Consider the following 11,153-nt stretch of genomic DNA (forward strand, 5'->3'; position numbering starts at 1 on the left):
ATTGTGACCCCAAGCATGTCAGAGCGAGTGTTTTGTATCAGTGTAATAAATAAACTATGTGAAATCTGTCCCTAAATAAATCATTCCAAAATAAATAAAGTACACTCCTTCCTCTGTCCAGCAGCCCAGCACAGACTGAGTCCTTTTCTCGCCATTTGCCCCCAGACCTCCATGGGACGATAGCCCTCTGGTGGCAGTACTGTGTAATAGGTCAGTTGGACTCTGGACCTCATAGTGAATAGACTGGATGGAGCTACTGCCTCAAATTGCTTAAATAAAGACTGCCTGCAAAATAAAGACTTACGTCCATCCTTTACAGTGGCCCAGCACATGCTGAGTCCTTTCCCTGCCAATTCCTAGGAGGAGGTGGCGTTCAGATGACTTAGGATAGTGAAGGTAGCCCAAGTGAACTTTTCCTGCCATTTTCTTAGGTTATTGGAGGTAGCCCAAGTGCCCTTTTTTCCATACCTAAATTTGAACTTCCCGCCATTTTCTTGGGGAGGGAGAGTTGGAGGGGGGAGAGGAGGGGTTTAGATTCGTGGAGGTTGCCCAATTGACCTATTTTCCCGCCAAAATTTGATCTTCCCACCATGACGTCATTGCGATATTGCCACTTCTATCGCCGCCATCTTGGATCTGACATCTTGAATAAATTTTGCAACAATGCAACCTGAAGTGGTGTCCTTGTTTCCATACTACTTCCGGTCTTGTAAACTGACACACGGCCAGGAGAGCGGTTTGCTGATAACATGCTCCTCCATATCCACGTCCAGTGATGGCTTTGGGCTGATGATGACACGGTGGCTGGTCTGTACTGTTAGGTCTTCATGGCTTGTTCGTGCGGAATATAGTTTATGGGCTGCCTCTACATGTTACGCTAACAGATGGCGTTACTTTAGTCCTTAATCTGAGCTCGTAACAGTATTTTGCATAATCGGGCCAAACTTGGGTCTTATCGGGATGTCGGGACAAGAAGATCCATTACGGTGACGCTTCCGATATATCGGGATGCATGGCAACCCTAGTTTTGTTGTACACTTCGATAAAACGTAGGTTTCACAAAGCTATACAAACAAATATCTTTTGCTCTACTTCAAAAGAAATAGTGGGCTGGAAATACATACTTACTTTTGTATAGCGTATATCGGCGATTTTGGTGATGGGTGCAGCGATGAAGGGTTTGTAATGACTGCAAGTAAAAAACAGTTCTGGAGGCTGGGAACATTCTCGGTCGCCTCAGGGCGAGCCGCCGGAACTAGTCCTGATGGCGGCTTACAACTACTCACGCCCTGCCGCGCACGGAGTGTCTCGTAAATAATATGTGACCACGGATGGCACGATACGATAATGACGTCTCATATTTTTCAAAAATTAATTTTGTAGTTTTGTTAACGACTTGCTCGCTAGAAGTTTCTGCAAGGTCCAACAGAACGTAAATTCATGAGCGACATTTTTCTTTACACAGTGCAACAGTTTCACATCTCTTAAGGTATTTTATTTTTTTATCTCGGGTAACTTTTAGGCTTTCACGATAAAATATGCACCACCTGCATTTATAAACTTTGAGAATGTACCTATAGTTTTTCAATCGAAATATGTCAGTGGTGTCGTTTTTTCCACATTCTGAAGTAAAAAATTATTTTTCTTCAAACTTTCTTCTAACGTTATTTTTATTTTTTTTCTAGCAGCTAGCAAGAATTTTCTTTTGGAAAAATAGAGATTTCTAGTATTTTTTCGGAATTTTTATTAAACTTTGAAATTATCCCTAACTGGCAATGCCGTAAGACGATGATATGACCATGAGGTGTCTATTTTCGTGACGGTCGCAATAGTGAAATAATTGGTATAGGGGAACGTTACCGTCCAGCACACGTCGGTAACTCGGCGGAAATGGGTTGAGAGAATAAATGTTTGTAGTGCAAACGCATGCTCAGCAAATTTACTCCCTGTGAATTACATGAGGGAGTTGAGGAAATCTAACACAGCCTCTTCGCAGAAAATATACCGTTGGGAGATAAAAACTGATAATTCTACAACAAGTTATAATATGTAAGAGAAAAGGGTACGAATTAATTTGTTAATTACGTTTACGAAGCATTAAGAAACACTTTCCTAAGTTTCTCTTTTTGGTCGTTGTGATTTGTGCTTCGTGAATATTAAATGTGATGTTTTCGAGCTTGTTGTTAAAAGTATATCACTGACAACCTCTAAGCACGTGCGTGCTTATTATTTACCTCTATCTCTTGGTCCTTACAAAAGTGAGTATCGCATTTATGCCAGGAAGTGCTTTAGCGATTAAATATTTGGTGTCTTCGAAAAAAGAGAAAGTTTGAACAAGCAGTTAGTGTGGAATCCATCTCGTATTCAACCATATTTATAAGAAGTAAGTAAAATGAGAACCTCAGGAAACAACTAGTGACGAATTGAGGCTAACGGCCACGTCACGTCTTAACAAAAGTCTATGAAGTGGAACGTAAGACTGTTGCTAATGGAATCCTGGATATTTTGTCATTGTGTTTTTCATCAAAGGTGATTCGATGTCTATAATACGTTTTATGTGAAACACAGTCTTCTGGAGTTGTAAAAACTTTAACGGAAATCGAGAAAGACGGTTTTAACCAAGATAAGTAGTGAGCCCTTAAATTAATAAAAAAACTGGAAGGAGCTCGACTAAGCTTTGTTGCTGTGGCGAAAATTTCAGTGTGCAAGCAGCTAAAGAGGCCAATGGCTGAGATCGCGGAAGTCAAATATCCTCTGAAATTTTGGGAGGCTTGCTCTTCTTCCTACAAACATAGCCAAACAAACTTCCAAAAATCTTCTTAAAATAATATGCTTGTTTTTATGTTTTTAATGTTGAGATTATAAGAGCTTATCAGAAGAGCATTTTCATCTTTGGGATCTATCGAGTTTAACCCATATCATTTAGTAGCTCCTCAGCACATATTTCACGGCTTGCACAGTAAGACGTGAAAGTAACTATGCAGCACACTTCGGCGCATGTGTTCAGTAACTTTCAGATGCGCCTCTGAAACATGAAATGCTACTGATAGGTCAGTCATCTGATGACCCAGCAGACATGTATTAACCTTTTTGTGACGGTCATGACACCTAACAAAATGTCTAGTATATAGTCCCTTAGCAATTTCGACAATGGCCACGTTACAGAATATCCGCTTATCCTGTCACAATCTGCATGGTTTTGATAAAAATATTTTATTTCTACACAGTCTAAGATGTTTCCCACAATTTGAAATTCTATGCTCCCTTGTTGCAAGCCACAAGCTCTAGTCGGTTCTCTTACTACTCTTTGTGCCATTGAGAAAACCCATATACAGAGTCAAACCAGTGCTTGCATGATGTGTCTTGCTGGCACAATACACAGCTTTTGGTGTGGTTCATATTGGGAGCTAGACTTCCCAGGTACATTGGAGTGACCTCATATTGTCATGTTAGGATATTCACACCAGACTATATCATTCTACAAAATGTTAATGCTGGACCATATAAAGCAAATATTATTTTCCAATGTTCAAAGAGACAAAATATCAGGATAACAGAAGACCAATGTGACGAAAGCTACTGGTGTACTGCACGTCCAGTAAGATTGTCCCAATCAGTGCCCAATAAATCTTGTCCCTCCACATTAATCTAAAGAGAGTGAAACAGACGCCAGTTAACAGCATGTAGTGTCATTGGGAAGTTCATGTTGCTATTTATAGCGATTACATTCTCTATTAGAAGTTGAATGTAGGCTCTAAACATTTAGTGCCAATTTCATATTGCCCTATTTAGATGCAGTATCATTTTCGCAAAACATCACTTCTACAGGAGCCATCATTTAATATCATTAGTTTTATCACTGCCAACGGCCTTGCCGCAGTGGTAACACCGGTTCCCGTCAGATCACCGAAGTTAAGGGCTGTCGGGCTGGGCTAGCACTTGGATGGGTGACCATCTGGTCTGCCGAGCGCTGTTGGCAAGCGGGGTGCACTCAGCCCTTGTGAGGCAAACTGAGGAGCTACTTGATTGAAAAGTATCGGCTCCGGTCTCGGAAACTGACATATGGCAAGGAGAACGGTGTGCTGACCACATGCCCCTCCATATCCGCATCCAGTGACGCCTATGAGCTAAGGATGACACGGCGGCCCGTCAGTACCGTTGAGCCTTCATGGCCTGTGAAGGAGGAGTTATTTTTTGTTTTGTCACTCCATTATGTATTAGTGGCTCGTGCACCTAAAAATAAACTATGTGCAAAACAACTTCTCGTAAATCTAGTTTTTATTTGGTTCATAGTTTATAAAGGAAATTTTTACCTCCATGAGTACACATTTTTTGTATCAGATATACTATCATTGCCCTGGGGCGTAGCAGACGAGGTCTGTTCAAAAAATTCTGGGACTTTACCACAAAATTTTTGAACGCGTGCCTTTCACTTATTGTACTTGGTCTCCTTCGAAATACTCTCCTCCATAATTAGTACACCGCTCCCAATTCCGTTTCCACTTCCGGAAGCAGTTTTGGTACGCCTCCTGCTTGACCGCGCGAAGCACCATCTGCGAATTTTCTTTTATCTTGTCTATCATTACAAATCTCCGTCCTTTCCATGGGGTTTTCAATTTTCGAAATAAAAGAAAGTCCGCAGGGACCAGGTCTGGAGAGTACGGACGATGAGGCAGCACTGTGATTTCGTATTTCGTGAAATACCCACGCACCAATAGGGATGAATCTGCTGGTGCGTCATCGTGATGCAAGAGCCATGAATTGTCTCGCCACATTTTAGGCCGTTTCTTTCTTACATAATCTCGTAGACGTCGCAACTCGTCCCAATAGTACCATCGATTAACAGTTTGTCCCTGCGGCACGCGTTCATGATGAACCAACCGTTCAAAGTCAAAGAAAGCTATCAGCACGGCTTTCACATTTGACTTAACCTGACGACCTTTTTTTCTTGGAGAACCTTTCCTGACCCTGAGCGGCTGATCCCGGCGGAGGTTCGAGTCCTCCCTCTGGCATGGGTGTGTGTGTTTGTCCTTAGGATAATTTAGGTTAAGTAGTTCAAATGGCTCTGAGCACTATGGGACTTAACATCTTAGGTCATCAGTCCCCTAGAACTTAGAACTACTTAAACCTAACTAACCTAAGGACATCACACACATCCATGCCCGAGGCAGGATTCGAACCTGCGACCGTAGCAGTCCCGCGATTCCGGTCTGCAGCGCCTAGAACCGCACGGCCACCGCGGCCGGCAGGTTAAGTAGTGTGTAAGCTTAAGGACTGATGACCTTGGCAGTTAAGTCCCATAAGATTTCACACACATTTGAACATTTTTTCTTTCCTGACCCATTGTGAAGGCTGAACCTTGGTCTCAACATTGTAACTGTAGACCCACGTTTCACCACTATTTATGATTCCCTTAAGAAAGCTCTTCCACGTTCACCGCCATTTATGATTCTGTTAAGGAGAGGTTTACCATCTTTGGCCTGAAAAAAGCATGTTCTTTGAGAATTTTTTTCTCGGGATGTGTTATAGATATCAGTGTCAAATTTGGTCAAAATTTTTATTGATATTTCCTCTACAAACTGGATTTTTTTCGACCGGAAATATCGAAGAACAAAGGCGGAAGTGTCGTCGGAACGAAACAAAATTTCGATGTAGATCTTCACGCACGGTATGTCACAGGTCAGCCGGCTTGTCTGAAATCAAAATCGAGTTGACGTTAGCGAAGTATGTTAGATTCTTTAGGAGTTGTATCTCGCTTAAGTTATTTGGACCATAGGAAACAAAATGGCGGCCATTTGAAAAAAAAATAGGGTTTTTTTTTCATCGACTTTTCGACTTCGTCGGCCAAGTAAAATTATTTATAGTTGATGGATCGGAATAAAAGTGGTACAACTCCTAGACAATTTAGTTGGCTTCGTCGGAAACAAAGAATTATGCCAATCGGTTCAGTAGATTTGAAGTTACTATACCGCGCGATAAAAAAAAAAAAAAAATTACCAGAAAAACGCGTTTCAAGTTTTGACTACATATAAATGCAATATTATGCAACGTACGTTCAATCTGCTATTCCGGGTCCATTAACTAGTCCTTCCGCTTCCTCATGAAGGGGGTTCTGCTCGATCTGGGCCATCCTGTGCTGCTCCAGAGCCGCTCGTACGGCCCGTGACAAGCGGTTTTCGGCTGCTTGAATCCGGTGGTCGTCCTAATGCTTGGCGAACTGCGTCGAATAGAGTCCCAGGGTGACGTCCATCGTTGTCATGGTCTTCAAAAGTGCTGAATACCCTTCGTTGAAGCTGCTCACTGCCAGGAAAGTCGCAATCTCTACAGTCTTCGCACCAGAATGCAAATGCTTGGGGGCTAACTTCCAGACACACGCGTTCAAACTTTCATTTGAATTTTGTATGATTCCTCTCAAGCACCAGTACAATAACTCGCCCTCCGAAAGAAAAAAACAGGTGCGTGAAAAAGGCCGATTTCAGGCAGGTGCATTCTTTTGTTCAACCGCGAATAACAAACATTTCCGTTCCGTATTCGGAAAAAACGTTTCAGGGGTGGATTCTAAACACTTTTATGGATCCCAAAAGGCAATTTTAAAAAATCGATTTTTTTGAACCCAAAGATAGTAAACCTCCCCTTAAGGAACATCTCGTTCTCATTTGCGCGATCCAGAAGCTCTTCACAGACGGCGAGGCGAAGGTCTTTCTGGTCTTGACTCACGAGCCGTAGGACGAACTTGGCGGCAAAAAGATGCTGTGTCAGGATTTCATAACATGATCGAACTGAAACGTTACATTTTTCTGCAGTGTCTCGGACTCATTCTTCGACTGGCACGCGCAATTTCGTTATCGTTCGTGACATGAGCGTCATCGGTGGACGTCGAAGGCGTCCTGAACGAGGGTCATCTTTAACTTCCGTCCGGCCAGTTTTAAACCGCGTGAACCATTCGTAACACCGACTACGGCTTAAGCACTCATCACTGTAGGTGTGTCTCTCTAAAGGTTTTCTTGAATTTCAAGCAAAATTTAATGCAGACGCGTTGCTCCTCTAACTCTGCCATCTTGAAATTCGCAAACTGTGCGACACAACTTTATACTCAATACAGCACTGAACGACAACTAAGAGTCATACATCAATGAAACTTCCAGCAGTTACACATTAAACACGGGCGTGTGCAGGGAAGCCAAGCGCATTCCGCTCCAACAAACCATTGGTGCGAAATTACGAATGTTCCGGAATTTTTTGAACAGACCTCGTAGAAAAATCTATGGAGCGAGCACACCACACCCATTGACATACTACAAATGGCTACGCCAGAATGGAATTGTCGTGTGACAATCGGCTGTCAGCCAGTCTGTTGAGTATCTACACATTTTGAGAAGTTTTCGCTTACAGATAAGATTTATGTATAACAGTCTCGAGTTATTAACTCCACATTTTACAGATCTCCAAGCTATTGTGCTTATCTTAAAATAGTCGTGCCACCAAACTGTAGTAGGCCTAAGTACCTAATGAGAATGAGTAGAATGTTGATTAATTCTTTAATTCCCCTTGGCATGAACGAACAGTAATCATATCACACCAGAAAGTAGAAACTGATGAATTTCGTCCCTAAAAAACTTTAAATGTGTATTAAATTGCTAATTTGCTTCGTTCTCTAGTTCCAAAGTCAATGTTTCTTAGGGCTCTTTTACTTTGGCGTCGGCCATACATTATAGGAAGCCTTGTCACAATGCCACCCCAGCACAATGTATGAAAACAGATACTCAGCAATAAGATCAAGTGCAATACAAACCCAAAAATAGCTGTAGCTGCCGTTTCTTTTCCTATAGCAATAAAATTTGCGACAGCTCAGTAAACAAGCAAAATGCCCATGCATTTATCTCTCCAAACCTTTAAGCCAAATATCACAAACGCGTGTACAAAATCGACATTACTTTTAAGTGGAATTTATCTGTAATAGCAAAGTATTTTCATTCGAAATATGCAGAGCGCTTACGGCAAAACAGCTCATACCATACTCAGGTGATTTTGGAGACCATGTATGTCGGAACCAAGTATTCTGTTGTGCGCCTCGAATGCTCTTACTATTTTGGGCTTGATGTCTCTTGGTAAAATTCTGTCATTTCGCTCCCAGTTGTGAGTTTGGCCTCAGTAATGCAACAAGACGATTCGTTTTCGGCTGTATGGTAGACTGCAGTTCCCAGGTTTGCCAGGTATGTTACAAAAGTTGTAATCACGAATCCAGAAAAACAGAGAATAACTTCAAAGGACAGTGCATTAATTTCTCACGTTTGCATAACGGGGTTACCCACAGTTCACAACACTTCGTGCAAACGTGACGTCATTTTGACGTCACACGCTGATAGCGAGGCTAGAACTGCTATATCGTCTTAGACGAGGCCCACGAGAAAGACAGCCCGTGGCGCATACTTCAGATCACGTATTACTGCAGGTCTTACGAGTGCTAGCAGTCATCCCTGCAAGGAGCCGAGCGTTCGCGAAGTGTGATGGACAAGCCGACTAGTGTGACAAGTTCATTGCGAAGCCCGTAGTCCTCGTGGGCCCTGTTATATCAAAGACGGAAACAGCTGTCAATCGGTTTTCGTGACCATCCGATTCTTAACACACGAGACGAACATGACTTTCAAAACAATAAGTCACTTCAAGTAGAAAGAACTGGAGATGACGTTGTCTCTTTACTGCAGTGTACGTTAACCTTGAAGTTAACACCATTCGTAAATATTTTAAGTTCTGCGTTCATGCAGACTGGGCTGTGGGTAAAGGAGGAATTAAAATGTGGGCAAGAATTAACTTCGAAACGTACTAAAAAAGTTGTATTGTTTTTGTAATATGCCTTCTGATATATCTTCGACCCAGAAAGTGAGACGGTTACTGATTTCCAAGCAAAACGTAGTTTCATGAGTTGGTCTGTAATTACAAGGGATGGAAAGCCACTCCAGCAGACAAATTAAAACGGCAGCTCATTTATCTTATGTGCAGTGAATAAATGCTGTTTCAGAACACCAAGACGTTGAGGATCTCTCGAAAACGCGTCAGTTTTGGTGCAATTTGTTGTAACAAAATTACGGGAAACGTGATATTGGAGGTTACAGATGTACTTTAATTGAAGACATTTTTGTTTGGCAAACAAGTGTCCTAAGAGACTTAGCTAGTAAATTTTCTTTTACACTTTATGGATGACTGAAACTAAGCCGACCTTTTAATTCTTTTGCAAAAGTGTCAGTCTTTTCTATGCTTCGTATTCTGAGTGGTAGTTTGTTTTAACAGATGATAACGTGTTTTGAATACTTATTCACATTTGCGTGTGTCATGCTTAATTTGTAAATTACTGACAACGAGAATTCACTCCTGAGAGAGAGAGAGAGAGAGAGCGCTCTTCTACACTCCTGGAAATTGAAATAAGAACACCGTGAATTCATTGTCCCAGGAAGGGGAAACTTTATTGACACATTCCTGGGGTCAGATACATCACATGATCACACTGACAGAACCACAGGCACATAGACACAGGCAACAGAGCATGCACAATGTCGGCACTAGTACGGTGTATATCCACCTTTCGCAGCAATGCAGGCTGCTATTCTCCCATGGAGACGATCGTAGAGATGCTGGATTTAGTCCTGTGGAACGGCTTGCCATGCCATTTCCACCTGGCGCCTCAGTTGGACCAGCGTTCGTGCTGGACGTGCAGACCGCGTGAGACGACGCTTCATCCAGTCCCAAACATGCTCAATGGGGGACAGATCCGGAGATCTTGCTGGCCAGGGTAGTTGACTTACACCTTCTAGAGCACGTTGGGTGGCACGGGATACATGCGGACGTGCATTGTCCTGTTGGAACAGCAAGTTCCCTTGCCGGTCTAGGAATGGTAGAACGATGGGTTCGATGACGGTTTGGATGTACCGTGCACTATTCAGTGTCCCCTCGACGATCACCGGGTGTTGGCCCTGTGTGCCTCGGTTGTATGCAGTCCTGATTGTGGCGCTCACCTGCACGGCGCCAAACACGCATACGACCATCATTGGCACCAAGGCAGAAGCGACTCTCATCGCTGAAGACGACACGTCTCCATTCGTCCCTCCATTCACGCCTGTCGCGACACCACTGGAGGCGGGCTGCACGATGTTGGGGCGTGAGCGGAAGACGGCCTAACGGTGTACGGGACCGTAGCCCAGTTTCATGGAGACGGTTGCGAATGGTCCTCGCCGATACCCCAGGAGCAACAGTGTCCCTAATTTGCTGGGAAGTGGCGGTGCGGTCCCCTACGGCACTGCGTAGGATCCTACGGTCTTGGCGTGCATCCGTGCGTCGCTGCGGTCCGGTCCCAGGTCGACGGGCACGTGCACCTTCCGCCGACCACTGGCGACAACATCGATGTACTGTGGAGACCTCACGCCCCATGTGTTGAGCAATTCGACGGTACGTCCACCCGGCCTCCCGCATGCCCACTATACGCCCTCGCTCAAAGTCCGTCAGCTGCACATACGGTTCACGTCCACGCTGTCGCGGCATGCTACCAGTGTTAAAGACTGCGATGGAGCTCCGTATGCCACGGCAAACTGGCTGACACTGACGGCGGCGGTGCACAAATGCTGCGCAGCTAGCGCCATTCGACGGCCAACACCGCGGTTCCTGGTGTGTCCGCTGTGCCGTGCGTGTGATCATTGCTTGTACAGCCCTCTCGCAGTGTCCGGAGCAAGTATGGTGGGTCTGACACACCGGTGTCAATGTGTTCTTTTTTCCATTTCCAGGAGTGTATTTACGTAACACGGAATATTACAGAATATACTTCTGTTAACTTAATAAGGTATTCCCAGAACCGTGTGTAAATATGAAGGTGAAAAAAAAAAAAAGATTCAGATACGGCAGTACCGGGACCAGCTCTATTGCTACACAACACTCTGTAACTAACACATAGTCACTACTTCTTTTCAAAGGAATTTTCATGGTGCTTGAAGGGAGGGTTGGGAGCAAAGTGAACAGGGGTCGCAACCTGAGGTCTGGCCGTCGTGTCCCATTCCTTCCCCCAGGAATCAGGGAAAACATATGGAACGTGGAGCATAGGTGCAAAGTACATCAATGATTTTGTTTTTTATTTTATTTCTTTATTTTCTTTTCTTTTTGTAATAAAT

General features: G+C 43.7%; 1 pseudogene; it reads left to right on the forward strand.

The window, feature by feature from the left end:
- Positions 1 to 3,861: 3,861 nt before the first annotated feature.
- LOC126210002 (5S ribosomal RNA) lies at positions 3,862 to 3,979 on the forward strand (annotated as a pseudogene).
- Positions 3,980 to 11,153: the final 7,174 nt, after the last annotated feature.

The sequence above is a fragment of the Schistocerca nitens genome, chromosome 1 (assembly GCF_023898315.1).
Source record: "Schistocerca nitens isolate TAMUIC-IGC-003100 chromosome 1, iqSchNite1.1, whole genome shotgun sequence".
NCBI classification, from domain to species: domain Eukaryota; kingdom Metazoa; phylum Arthropoda; class Insecta; order Orthoptera; family Acrididae; genus Schistocerca; species Schistocerca nitens.